The 10,936-nt window shown below is 45.4% G+C and overlaps 1 pseudogene; it reads left to right on the forward strand.

The window, feature by feature from the left end:
* Positions 1-1,184: 1,184 nt before the first annotated feature.
* Positions 1,185-3,049, forward strand: LOC144192950 (28S ribosomal RNA; annotated as a pseudogene).
* Positions 3,050-10,936: the final 7,887 nt, after the last annotated feature.

Raw genomic sequence — 10,936 nt, forward strand, 5'->3', positions numbered from 1 at the left:
GGTTTTTGCCATATTGTTGTGCTTGCAGCATACATATTCTGAATATGGGGTCTTGGAAAAATATTGTGATGTAGTTGAATATCGGAAGAGGGGTTAATTTGACTCTTTAATGGTTGTCTTCTCTAAAAAGCGTTGTATTTGGGCACAGGAAAAAAAAGAGGCGACGTTTCAAGTGTTGACTCGCTGGTTTGTAAACATAAGATAACAATGCTGCTTTCGCAGCAAGAGTGGAGGTCATAGTTAGCGGCTTAAGGCGTTTTCTGTTTGGACTTTACAGAATAAGAACAATACATGGTCTGCAAGAAATGCAATGTTATGCGAATGCTTTCGCATTCATTTTTTGGGTTTTAAAATGAAATGTATATTAAAAGGATAGAACATCTGTTTAGTAAAAGGTTGATTTGGTAAAAAGCTTTGGATTTGGGAATAGACCAAAATAGTCATTTTTGAGCAATTGTGGATTTCAAAGGGCTCTTAGTTAAAGGAAACTAGCTTTTGGAGGATAAAATAATATTAATACTATTTCTGAATATTTTGATTGTTCAAAATACTTTAATCCAGGAGGTTGGCTTGTTAAAGAAAAGGCCAGGATGACAAAATTTACAATATTATGGTATATTGGTGACAATAAGGTTTTTAAAACATTAAAAATTGTAATTAGGAAATGCCTAACAAAAGGTTAATTTCTCTAATTTAATTGTTGTAGATTTTTGTTTTGGTAACAGGGAGCTATGGGAAATGACTCTTGTCTTAAGTAAACATCATATGAGGTGATTTACAAAGTATATAGTAGGTATTGAGTTATTTGGCTGTTAACGACATCAGATGGGAAATTTACAATGCGATGCGATTAGTCCCATCACTGCGATCTGTGTTGAGGACGAAGGTTCAGGTGGGGGGGGGGGGTGACTGCGTTCCAAACGATGGAAGGCACCTTGACGGAAAGGGTGTGCTTGGTGACAAGGCTGGTGGGCACCCTGCCATCGTGTGTGTGTGTGACAAGGAAGGTTGGTATCGCCGGGGCTTGTGAGATAAGTGCCTATTCTAGGTGGCAGGAGTATACAATCTCTATGACCTCTTGGGTGTCTCTGGGTGGTTCGGGCCCGTGGGAAAAACTCTAGAGCCGCTTCCTTTGAGGAGCCGCGGGTGACTCACGGGTTACATCATCACTTGGAGGTGCTGGGAGTACTTTGTTTTGTTTTGCGAAAAAAAAACCTGTCACGAGAAACTGTGCTTCTTCTCGGTTAGTTACGGCTGGCACGCAGGTGTCTCCGGCCGTTCCCACAGATTTCTCGTCGTCCCATCGGGCCGCTTGCGATAGGTACAATGTGCACGTCATGGACGGTGTGAGGCCAGTAGCGGTCCCCGGCGCGTCTGAGATTGTATCTTTCCGGAGTCGGGTTGTTTGGGAATGCAGCCCAAAGCAGGTGGTAAACTCCATCTAAGGCTAAATACAGGCACGAGACCGATACTCAACAAGTACCGTAAGGGAAAGTTGAAAAGAACTTTGAAGAGAGAGTTCAACAGGGCGTGAAACCGTTGAGAGGTAAATGGATGGGGACCACAAAGTCCGTGCGGGGGATTCAACCCGGCGGTGGCAGGGTGTACGACGTAGTCCGGTGGTCCTTGCGGTGGATCTTCCCGGTGGTTTGGGTCAGGCGTTCCCCCGGGGACGCCTGCTCTGCCATCAACGGGGACCATCGCCCCCGGTCGTTAGGTGTCGCCCGCCGGGCGCATATTCCCCCGTCGCGGTGCACCGCGACCGACTCAGGTTCGGCCGGGGAGGACAGTGGTGACGATGGCGTAAGGAGCGCGGCTTGGATACCATGGGGTTTCTCCGGTTGTGAGGCCAGGGGCCTCCCGCGTCGCACCGTGCGTCCTAGAGCGTCACGCCCTCACGTCGCCGTTCAACGTGTCGAATAAATGTCTCGCTACACCCTCCTTTGAGAAGCGAAGGGCCTTCGGGTCGTGAGACGATGAGAGGACGGGGCCCCTCGCCCCCGGTGCGGCCGACGACCAAGGGGCGTCACTGTCCTCAGTGCGTCCCCGGCGCGCCGTGCCGTCAGGGTGGGGATCGGCCCACGGGAATAACGGGTGTACGGGGTCAGCGGTGATGTTGGCTGCCCAACCGACCCGTCTTGAAACACAGACCAAGGAGTCCAACGCGCGCGCGAGTCAATGGGTGTGTCAAAATGTTGACTAAACCCTAGGCCGCAATGAGAGTGAGGGACCGGCGCAGGCCGGCCACGGTGGGATCCTGGCTTTGACCAAGTCACCGGGCGCACCACCAGCCCGCCTTGCCCGCAGCGTCGGGGAGGTGGAGCTTGAGCGCGTTGGGACCCGAAAGATGGTGAACTATGCCTGGGCAGGGCGAAGCCAGAGGAAACTCTGGTGGAGGCCCGCAGCGGTCCTGACGTGCAAATCGGTCGTCCGACCTGGGTCTAACCATCTAGTAGCTGGTTCCTTCCGAAGTCTCCCTCAGGATAGCTGGCACTCGAGCAAAGTGTACGCAGTTTTATTTGGTAAAGCGAATGACTAGAGGCCTTGGGGCCGAAACGACCTCAACCTATTCTCAAACTTTAAATGGGTAAGAAGCCCGGCTCGCTGGCTTGGAGGCTTGGGCGTGGAATGCGAGTGCCCAGTGGGCCACTTTTGGTAAGCAGAACTGGCGCTGCGGGATGAACCGAAAGCAGGGTTAAGGCGCCCGATGCCGACGCTCTTCAGAACCCATAAAAGGTGTTGGTCAATATAGACAGCAGGACGGTGGCCATGGAAGTCGGAAACCGCCAAGGAATGTGTAACAACTCACCTGCCGAATCAACTAGCCCTGAAAATGGATGGCGCTTGAGCGTCGGGCCCATACTCGGCCGGCGGGGCAGCGTCGTCGGCGTCCGGCGGAACCACTCAACTGCCTCCCCCCCCGGGGGACGGCGGCCATAGTCGTACGTCAAACAAGTGTGGCGCCGAGTAGGAAGGCCACCGCGGAACTGAGGAAGGTTATGGCAAGTCCCTGATTGGGCAAAGTTACTGAGTGGATAAGTCCCCCACTCGAGTCCATGAATGATGAAGACTCAATAATATTGGGCAAAGTCCCTGAGTGGATAAGTCCCCCAATCGAGTCCTTGAATGATGAAAGACTCAATGTGACGGTATCAGGATGTTGGTGAAGGAACAAAAACGTCGGTGAAGGTAACAAAAACCAAGGAAGTCCCCAACCAGAATGAAGATGGTTGGGGGGGGGGGGGTGTAAAATTACCCCCCAGGGAGACATGGTTGTACCAATACCTGGACAAGGATTGGACTTGGCGATGGAAGGGGAGTCAAATAATGTTGCATGGGCCAACCCCTGAGGAGAGATGGTGGCTATGCTACAATAAGGGAGCAATGTCAAAGGCACCTTAATTTATTGGAATCATAGACCTGAAACGAGCAGGTCATGAGGTGATCAAAGAGATCACGACCCGAGGAGTAGCGTGATAGGAAAGTAGGCAGGAGCTGCCTTACCTATAGGAGGGTGCCCTACCGAAATCCATATGAACTTTATTGAGTGTGAAATGTATGATGTCCAATAAAGAATACATGTGTCCGTGTGAATTATTTGGTGCCAACTCTTAAATTGCATTGCCTTGAATGTCTTGAGTGGAATGACTATAGTCATGTGTTTCGTCAACCAGTAATAACCACGAATATCTTCCTAGGGAGCTAATAGAAGAACCTAGAGGATATTTTACAGCCAGAGAACCAGCCAGAAAGACGAACACTACAGTCATCCACATCAAGCAGAAAAAGGATTACCTCCCCTCCACCGCTCAAGGAATATACAAAGGACCCATGAGCATCCGCTCACTGAAACAGGCGTGCCGCACTGGTAAAAACAAATACGGCACCAGGAGGTCAAGGGGAAGGGGCCGGCCTGAAACCCTCAAGCTTCCCCCCTGATTGGGGGCACGAGGAACCAAATCAGGAGGTCTCAGGAAATTTGAACGCAGCAGTGCATACCAGCACGGAGCAGCAATTCTCCCACAAAATGAAATCCGGCTTGGATTTACCGCAGTCTGGGGAGGGACTGGAGTGCCATGGGAGTGGGTGGTCCGCTCTTTTATCCTCCCCAGAGACCTCAGTGGAGCCAGAATTAAGGACTGACGAAAGCTCGACAATGAGGGTCGAGCCAGAAGCCGTCATGCATGGCCCACAGCTTGCTGTGTCCAGACTGGGGGGATTGGCGGAAACTTCAAGAGCTGACACAGCTAGAAACCCTACACCTGCCAGGTCTGAGATTAAGGTGCTCCTTCCTGACCATGATCAATGTTGCCCAGTGTGCAAGCTCAAAACGGGCGGAATAATGATGATGAGGAGGCACATCATTAAGCGTCACGGAAAGGGTCCAATTAGCTTTGTGTGTCGTGAGTGTGGGCGTGCCAGCCAGAATGGTCACTCGATTACATGTCACGTCCCAAAGTTTAAGAGGGACAGGATAGTGGATACCCTAACCCGAGCTAAGGCATACAACGTGTGTGGACAAAGGTTTGCAACCGCAGTGGGGGTCGCGCAACACATGAGACATGTCCACCCCAATATATGGAACCGAGTCAGAATGAGCTGAACAAGGGAACCGGGACCTGGAGGAGGGGCAACGACACTGTGGACTGCTCGAGAAGCTGAGATACTGACGCAAATCATCCAGTCCGGCGACGCACGTCATAAGACCTACCGATTGATAGCTGAGGAACTGGGAACAGGTAAGTCGGCAGAGCAAGTGAGGAATAAGATGAGGAACCTGCGGGATAAGCCGGTAGTCGGTGTATCTGACAATGCAACGGTCACCCATGAGGATGAGCTCTCTGAACCGTTGGCAACCCGGGTCGCCCCAACCGCCCCTCCTAATCTGGTGGCGACCAGATTACGTGAAGCTCTGGAGAGGAAGGGGTACAGTACTGGTTGGGGACGACGTCAGATACATTGCAGCCTTTGTCAAGCGCATTGATGAGGAGCCTGACCTCATCGAAACCTCGGTGCGGGACCTGATCCGTGAGTTGGGTGGTGGAGAATTGGGAGTTGAGAGTACGCAGCAAAGGTCAAGGATCGAAAGCAAAAATACTGGCTGGGCGAGGCGCTGCGCTCAGAGAAGGGCAAGTTATCATGAGTACCAAAGGGAGTACTCAATCAACCCAGCGAGGCTGGCAGCTAAGATCCTTGACGGGGAGATGAGGCAGCGATGCAGCCTGCCGGTGGCCCAGATACACAGCGCTTTCCAGGGGCGTTGGGGGGCAACTGTTGAGTTTCATAGCTTGGACGGATTTCAACATGGCGTGGCTGCTGAAAACAGCCCCTTTTACTCCATTATCCTGCCCACTGAGGTCAGGGAAAACTTGGCAAAGATGAAATCTGGCACAGCCCCGGGGCCTGACGGGATCACCAAAAAGGCACTTAGTGATTGGGATCCCCGGGGTGTACAACTTGCAAGGCTTTACACAGCGTGGTTGGTCCATGGTATTACCCCCAATGTCCCTTGAAAGGGCTGTTGGACACAGTTGGTTCCCTAATCCACTGACTCCACTGAACTGCTGAGGAACGGCAGCAAAAACTGTATATAAATGCTGACTTGAAGCTTAAAGCAGCTATGTGCTGAGGAACGGCAGCAATGCGGAACAAAATGTGTGGATGGTGGAAATGTAGCAAATACGAAGGGGTCCTGTAATTGTTATAAGAAATGACTTAATACAACTATATTTATAATAGTAATACAGAATAAACCCAACATTCCCCCGTTTTTATAATATGTATGTTATTAATCATTTCTTAGTAATCACTAAATGGTGATGTCGGGTGACTGTGACAGAAAGTTTATCTTACCCCTCCCCTCAATGTTTCAATAGAGACCACCCTTTTACCAAAGTAGCTCCACATAATGCTTGCCTTTTTTTTTACACTCCATTAATAGCACCCAATTATCCCCCGTTTGGGAAATCCCTGTTTCAGAAATAAATTTCACAAGTTAAAATGTCAGTCCAAGCTTTCCAATCTTGACCAATTTCTGAAACAAGGCTTTTCCCAATCTCCATTTTTTTAGCTGTTAATGTACCACACATATTTCCCACCATAGATTGATCCTTTGTATGGCAACCGGGACGTCCCCGAGTCCAAATATATATTTTCAATCTCGAATGCATGTCTGGAAATTTGATTTAGTGGGTAATGTTAATCAAATGTAAATGTGAATTTTTCTCGGTTTACCCTCCCGTAAGAAGGTGTATCCTCAATTGAAACGCCTCCGCCTTTCTCTCCAACTTGAGAAAACAACCCTATCACAATCATCATTAATCTCATTGCCCCAAAAGCAATAATTGTTTTCAACATGACTTTTTGTCTTTGTTTAGGGAGTTTTCCTCTTGAAACGTTTCAATTTAGACAACCATCTTACTGTGGGAAAGGTGCATCCGTGTCCCCTTTCAGTAACAAGGACCCTCCCACTTTGCGTTGCTCCGATGTTTCTTCTTTTATGCTGCGTATCAGCATCCAGTCTTCAAGAATCACCGTCACTTCGTCCGTTTCCTGTTGAGAAGCAAAATCTCCCTCTGAATGTCTAAATTTTGTGTTGTTTTTTTTTCTGCTAGATTTGCCTCATCATCCAATTGTCATTGTGTAGTGAATAATAGCAATTTGTAAGGTCTACCAAACAGGACTTCATATAAGGTCCGCCAATTGTGGATGGTAGACACTTATCACTATAGATAGTTTCTGGAATTCCATATCGTGGAATAATATCTATGACCTAATAAAAATAAAATAAAAATCTATATGTATCTTTTGAATGGATATGTAGGTATGCATATAGATTTAAACCATAAGCCTTGTAGTGCCGTTGTAGCAAGGCCACCTCCCCCTTGTCGAGACATAGGACTTCCCTTGACTCAAGCCCAAATTATTTTCGTACTTGATCTTTTATTGATAGATTATGTCTCGGTGGCCTGCCAATCAAAAAACACAAAAAGACAAACTATCATTCACGCTCACACTCATAAACAGAAGAATTTAGTGTGTTCAACCAGTCTAGCATCCATAATTTCATTTTGTGGGAGTAAACTGGAGTACCCGGAGAAAATCCACAAATTCTCGAGGACGCCATGAATACCCCACATTCCGGAAGGTCTGGATCCACCCCGCATTCATTAGTAGATCCTTTAATATCCACACCCCCACTCTAGCATTTTAACCGTTTGTAAAAATTACGCAAAGTTATATCCTTTTTAATGCTATCAGTTTAGCTGTTTGTTCCCCGAATTGAGGTGGCAATAGTTTTACATCTAAGGTTTTTATTTTCACAGCCGCCATGACCCAATGGCCCCCTATCAGGTTTTTTGGAAAATCCCAATTCCCTCTAATAGCATGCCAATCACCTTTTAACGCGGCCATCCAAATTTGTTTCCACTCCATCCAGGTGATAAGATAATCTCCCCTATTTGTAAGAAAAATTTCTCCACGCCTATTTTATGCAACATGACGCCTATGGCCTTTATCACGTCGCCTTGAGTCCAAATTCTATGAACCAAAATAACACGGCGAATTTTGCCCATCCCATTTTGTTCATAGACAACCCATCTACCTAAAGTGTCACTTGTTTCAAAACATGAAAGGCCCCACTAGAATTTGGGCATCCAGCGCCAAATAGAGCCTATTTACACATTTGTCTCAAATTTGTTTTAGATATGGGGTCCCCAATTTCCCAAAATTTCCCAGAATTCATGCACCAACACATCCTGTCATAACCTGTTTCTAAGCCAGATTTTGGAATTTGGAGAATTTCTCCTTTCCCCCCTTATCTAAGTTTGTTATTGCCACTCGTTATCACTGTAACATTCAGGGGTATTAACCCCATCGTTGCAATGTTATGAATTTCAAGCTAAAAGTCTCACCAATTTGCATGCCCTTAACGCAGTAAAAAGCAACGTTATTTGGTTGTATCAATTGACCAATGCTTATCCAATCCGTAATATCCTTAAAGTCATCAATATGACCTGTGACAAAGCATATTTCCTCCCGCCAGGACAACAGACAATGTTCTTTCAAGTGCACTTTGAAAAACATTCCATGTTACTCCATTCTTAGGGAAAATATGCTCATCCCAAACCAATTATTTTATCCTCCAAAAGCTAGTTTCCTTTAACTAAGAGTCCTTTGAAATCCACAATTGTTCAAAAATGATTATTTTGCTTTTTACCAAATCAAAATCTTTTATTAAACAGATTTTCTATCACCTTAATATACATTTCTGTTTAAAACCCGAAAAAATCAAATGCGAAAGCACTTGCATAACCTTACATTCCTTGCAGACCATGTATTGTTCTTATTCTGAAAAGTCCAAACAGAAAACGCCATAAGCCGTTAACTATGACCTCCACTCTTGCTGCGAAAGCAGCATTGTTATCTTCTGTTTACAAACCAGCGAGTCAACACTTGAAACGTTGCCTCTTTTTTTCCCTGTGCTCAAATACAACACTTTTTACAGAAGACAACCATTAAACAGTCAAATTAACCCCTTTTCCGATATTTAACTACATCACAATATTTTTCCAAGACCCCATATTCAGAATATGTATGCTGCAAGCACAACAATATGGCAAAAATCCATTTTCTGCCCTCAAGTTTGCTTCAGCACCCCCAAGGCCAATTATTATTATTGCAATGTCTTCACGGAAGGGATCACAAAATTTTAGTCGTTTACACGGTCCGAACGCTCCCGAAAGCCCAACACAGTTAAATCGTCTGCCCCGCGGCCCACATGTTTCACTCCCATCTAATCAGCAGCCGCTGCACCAGAGCGCTTCTCCCGCAGTCGACACATTATTTGGCAAGTCTAGAGCATAATAAAAACACAGGTGACATTCCCTGCTAAACATTTAAATGATCATTTTGTTCTATATTCTTTTGTCTTTTTAAACACCATCTTCCCGCTAGCGGACGGGATCAAAACCCAAGCTGCAATAAGCCATCACATTGCTGTAAATTGACAGTACATATAGGTTATATTAACAAAGCACCACCAGCACTTGGAAATAACCATTCTAATTGTTGTTATACAAGCCCCAGCATCACAAAAAAACCCAATTTAATTGTAATCACAAAACGTCATACCTGGATTAACCAAATCAAATACCAGTGTCTCCATTAATTTTCTAGCTCAACATTCTCGTATCCAAAATCCACATTCCAAATCATTTTAAGCCGACATTCCTTGTTTTCAGAGACCCTCTAGTCTGGGTAATCATGGAAGATATATACCCCCATTTTTTTTTTTTTTACAACTTATCTCTGATTTTTTTTTAACTTTGCACCATCTCTTCTCCCTCTATTTTTGTTAAACTTCCTCCGCTCCCGTCACCTATCTCGGTAAATATTTTCCCCGTCAGCCGAGGAGGCCCCGCTATTTTCCCAAAATAGTATTTTTAACTTCTCCCCGGCCTTATTTCGCCATTAGTGTCTGTGGAATAAGCTGTTACACTTTTATCCATTCACATATTATTTATATATGTATATTACCTCTATGCCATTAGTGTCTGCGGAACAAGCTGTTACACTTTTATCCATTCACATATTATTTATATATGTATATTACCTCTATGCATTAGTGCATATATTATCCTGCATTTTATGCATTTTAAGCTGGCCAGCAAACCCATATTTATTTATCCATAAATATAGCTGTGTAATATTTTTAAAGCGCTTTGTCTTTCCAATTTTTCCAATCCTTACAAGTTAGACGTATTTTTGGATCGTCATCTAAACCCGCCTTACAACACGTGGTTCCCATATTTTACTTTTTTGTAGTGAGTTCGTGTGCCTCACACAGTTAACTTTTTTATATTTATTATTATTATTACCCCTTCGAGTGTATTTCCTAGGCTTATCTTAATTTTACTGCAGAAACCACACAAACACCATACAACGTTTACAATATATTCGTGCCTACCCTTGAGACACAGGACACTTTCCAGCCCCAAAAATGTACCTGCAGTACAATATATTCGTGCCTACCCTTGAGACACAGGACACTTTCCAGCCCCAAAAATGTTCCTGCCAAATACTAGTATAAACACAGGGTTTTTGTCGCCGTCACCCAGGACGCGAGTCCAGCCCAGAATGGACCTCACATTCAATGTCCCTTCAACGCATTTGAAAACACCGTCACAACATGCAGACATTAATGTGGACTTGCCCCAGCCCAGAATGGACCTCACATTCAATGTCCCTTTAACGCATTTGGAAACACCGTCACAACATGCAGACATTAATGTGGACTTACCCGAGATCCGTCAGATGTCTCCCTCCAGCAGAAAAAGTCTTCAACCGCCGAGAATCCAGGCGCCCCCGTCGAAAACTCCGGCCCACCAGGGGTTCTGAAGACGCCGTGCGCAAGGTCACTTACCAGATGTCGAACAGCAGCGCCTGGGTTCTCGCTCCGGTATATTGACATCCGGCTCGAAGGACCAAAATGTTAGGTTCATTAATAATTACCCTCGTTCGCAATTATCAATAACTGCAGGCAGACATCTTATTCAATTATTGACATTTAATTCAATAGAATGGATCACGCATAAAACCTCAGAGGGGAGATTCAGCAAGCCAGAGTTTCTCCTACAACTTCCGAAAGTCTCATCGAATAGACATTTTCGTACGACTCTTATTGCCATGAATCAAAACAAATTACAGAGTTGTTGATCATTCCATCACGTATGAGTAAAAACAACATCTGGAACTACAATAACAATCAAAGTATTTTACCAATAACAAAAACAGGAGACTAGACCAAACAACATTTAGATTAGAACAATTATGCCTTCCTTGACCTAAGAATCATATAATAATTACATAAAGATAAACCCGAAGTGCGTCACTATGTTGTAAATAACAGAAGCAACATTCTTGTTATTGGCCGAAT

This window comes from Stigmatopora nigra, unplaced genomic scaffold, assembly GCF_051989575.1.
Source record: "Stigmatopora nigra isolate UIUO_SnigA unplaced genomic scaffold, RoL_Snig_1.1 HiC_scaffold_31, whole genome shotgun sequence".
Lineage (NCBI taxonomy): Eukaryota > Metazoa > Chordata > Actinopteri > Syngnathiformes > Syngnathidae > Stigmatopora > Stigmatopora nigra.